The sequence below is a fragment of the Labeo rohita genome, chromosome 14, assembly GCF_022985175.1.
Source record: "Labeo rohita strain BAU-BD-2019 chromosome 14, IGBB_LRoh.1.0, whole genome shotgun sequence".
Classification (NCBI taxonomy): domain Eukaryota; kingdom Metazoa; phylum Chordata; class Actinopteri; order Cypriniformes; family Cyprinidae; genus Labeo; species Labeo rohita.
The window spans coordinates 30,096,668-30,100,302 of record NC_066882.1 but is presented as its reverse complement, the minus strand read 5'-3'; the positions used below and the strand labels follow the sequence as shown (position 1 = coordinate 30,100,302).

At 57.4% G+C, this 3,635-nt stretch overlaps 1 pseudogene; it reads left to right on the top strand.

The window, feature by feature from the left end:
• The first annotated feature begins 337 nt into the window (after positions 1 to 337).
• Positions 338 to 3,380, top strand: LOC127176047 (uncharacterized; annotated as a pseudogene).
• Positions 3,381 to 3,635: the final 255 nt, after the last annotated feature.

The window sequence follows — 3,635 nt, the reverse complement described above, 5'->3', positions numbered from 1 at the left end:
CCGCTTCCGCCGAGGCGGAGCGGCAGCTGCACTCGTGGGGTTCGCAGCTGGATCTACTAGAGGGAATGGAGACGGGTGAACCCCTATCTCCCCTCACCTAGTAGATCCGGGGCCCGTTCTCAGGGATCGGAAGCCCGTTCTGCGGTTCCTTCCACCCAGGGAACAGCCTCAACGCTTCTCATTTCTTCCTCTGAGGAGGTTGAACATGAAAGCGTTGCGGTGGCCCCACACTCGCCCCAATACGAGGAGCTTTTGGAGGTGGTTACTCGTGCGGTAGCTAAATTAAATATCGATTGGCCCGCCGAGAAACAAGCCGAACCGCAGCGAAGTAAGTTAGATGAACGCTTCCTGCGTAATCGGCCGCCTCCTTCACACCGGAGCCTGCCGTTTTCCCGATCTCCACACCGAGGTGTCGAGATCGTGGGTTAAACCATTCTCGGCCCGTCTCTTTGTCCCCGCCTCTGATTACTATGGGAGTGTGGCGGGGACAACAGAGCGCGGTTATAGAGCGATCCCTCGGGTAGAACAGACGCTTGCAAGCTATCTGTCTCCCGAGGCGTCTTCGTCTCTAAAGGCTCCGGTCTTACCCACTAAGCCGCTGCGTACAACATCAGTGCTAGTGGGTAAGGGGTACTCGGCAGCAGGTCAGGCTGGTTCTTGTCTGCACACCATGGCGGTGTTGCAGGCATACCAGGCTGATCTGCTAAAAGAGCTAGATGAGTGCGACGAAATTAGCAAGGATAACATCTCTGAGCTAAGGAGAGCCGCTGACTTGTCTCTCCGCGCCACCAAAGAGACCGCCCGTGCCATCGGCAGGTCCATGGCAGCTATGGTGGCGGCGGAGAGACATCTATGGTTGACCCTGTCTGACATGAAGGAGAAGGACAGGGTCTTCCTTCTAGACGCCCCGCTTGCGCCTTCTGGCCTGTTCGGCGACGCCGTCAATTCCGTCGTCGACAGATACCAGGAGGCCCGTAAACAAGCGGAGGCGTTTCAGCGGTTCCTCCCTCGTCGCGTTCTAGCTCTTGGGGTTGCTGGGCGGGAGCAGCCCCAGCCGAGTGCCAGCTCCTCGCACAGGGCGAGTCAGAAGCAGAGCGTCGCCTCTCGTGCTCCTCCGCAGCGGGACCGAGATCAGCGACGCTCTAAGCCGGGGACTTCTAAGCCGAAGCCCGACCTGAGGGTTGTGCTTCAGGCGAAGAGGTCCTCGGCGAAGCGGTCCTGACATTCGTGCAGGACCGCTGAGGGCAGCCCCTGCTGGGGAGAGGCGGGTAGCACCGCATTCCACGGTGTCCGTCTCTCCTCAGTGCCCTCAGGAGACCAATGTCTCCGACGAGCTCCCCCAGTCTCTTCCGCCCGGCAACGTAGCGGAGCTGGGGGGCTCGCCACCCCTGCGGGGGTCTCTAGAACAGTTAGTTCGGTTAGTTCCTGCCGGTGCGCCGCTACAGGGCACCGATCTAGCAGTTCAGAAACATCCAGAGACCAGTCTCGAGAGGCTGGTTCCCTTAGTAGATTATCTGGCAGCGTGGAAACTACTGCCAAATGTATCTGCATGGGTCCTGCATACTGTAGAGCGGGGTTATCGCATTCAGTTCGGTGCTCCGCCTCCTCCTTTCAACGGGGTCTTCCCTACTGTGGTGGGCCCCGAGCAGGGTCTGGTAATGGAACAAGAAGTAGTATCTCTCCTCAGGAAGGAGGCCATCGAGGTGGTTCCTCCTCAGGACAGAGAATCCGGGTTCTACAGCCGATACTTCATCGTTCCGAAGAAGGATGGGGGTCTGCGTCCTATTTTAGATCTAAGACATTTGAACCGCTCAGTCATGCGGCTGAAGTTCAAAATGTTGACAGTCAGTCAAGTTGTGTCACAAATCAGGTCCGAGGACTGGTTTGTGACAATAGATCTGAAAGACGCTTATTTTCATGTCTCCATCCTTCCTCAACACAGGAAGTTCCTAAGGTTTGCTTTCAGGGGCGAAGCATACCAATATCGGGTTCTTCCGTTCGGCCTAGCACTCTCCCCCCGCACTTTTACGAAGTGTGTGGATGCTGCTCTGGCTCCGCTGCGACTCCGGGGCATCCGCATACTCAATTACATCGACGATTGGTTGATTATGGCTCAATCAGAGCACATGGCGGTTCAACATCGAGATGTTGTTCTCGCCCATATGAAAGAGCTGGGGTTGAGACTGAACGCCAAGAAAAGTGTGCTGTCTCCATTACAGAGGACCACTTATCTGGGCGTGGTGTGGGATTCGACCACGATGCAGGCACGTTTGTCACCTGCTCGGATCGAGTCGATCCTCACGACAGTCAAGAGAGTGAAAGAAGGCCGGTCACTCACTGTAAAGCAGTTCCAGCGACTGCTGGGTCTGATGGCAGCTGCGTCCAACGTGATACCTTTTGGCCTGCTGTACATGAGACCCCTACAGTGGTGGCTCAGGACCAAGGGGTTCTCCCGAGGGGAAACCCGTTCCGCATGATCAAAGTCACGCGGCGAGCCCTACGTGCTTTAGATATGTGGAAGAAACCTTGGTTCCTGTCTCAGGGCCCGGTGTTAGGAGCTCCTGGTCGCCGCGTAACGCTAGCGACGGATGCATCTCTCACCGGTTGGGGTGCGGTCATGAGTGGCCACTCAGCCCGCGGTCTGTGGAGCGGTCGGCATCTCTCCTGGCACATCAACTGCCTGGAGATGCTGGCCGTGTTTCGAGCTCTGAAACACTTTCTCCCAGACCTAATAGGCCGCCATGTGTTGGTGCGCACCGACAACATAGCGGTGGTCTATTATATCAACCACCAGGGAGGTCTGCGTTCGCGCCCCTTGTACAAGCTGGCGCACCAGATCCTTGTGTGGTCCCAGGACAAACTCCTCTCACTGAAAGCAGTTTACATTCCTGGGCATCTCAATACGGGAGCAGACATCCTGTCGAGGCAGGGGCGAGGCCCGGGGAATGGATGCTTCACCCCGAGGTGGTGAAGCAGATTTGGAGAGTTTTTGGCCAGGCTCAGGTGGACCTCTTCGCGACTCAGCAGAATGCGCAATGTCCCCACTGGTTCTCTCTGTCTCATCCAGCTCCACTGGGGCTGGATGCCATGGTACAGACGTGGCCGAGGCTTCGTCTGTACGCTTTTCCCCCGATCGCTCTGCTCCCAGGAGTTCTGGAGAGGGTGCGCCGGGACGGGGTCCGTCTTCTATTAGTAGCCCCGTACTGGCCGGCCCGAGCATGGTTCTCGGACCTAATTTCCCTCCTCGACGGCTCTCCATGGGAGATTCCCGTCAGGAGGGATCTCCTCTCGCAAGCGGGAGGCACCATCTTCCACCCTCGCCCGGAGTTGTGGAAGTTATGGGTGTGGCCCCTGAGGGGGCACGCCTCATAGCTTCCGGTCTCTCAACTGAGGTTGTTGAGACCATCCTCCAATCCAGAGCTCCCTCCACGAGGAAATTGTACGCCCTGAAGTGGAAACTTTTCACTTCATGGTGTGGAGACCACCAGCAAGACCCAGTTAACTGCCCAGTCGGTACAGTGCTGGAATTTTTGCAGGATCGGTTCTCCACAGGATTAGCCCACTCCACCCTAAAGGTTTACGTGGCGGCTATTGCGGCCTACCACGCCCCTCTCGGTGGCACTTCAGTGGGCAAG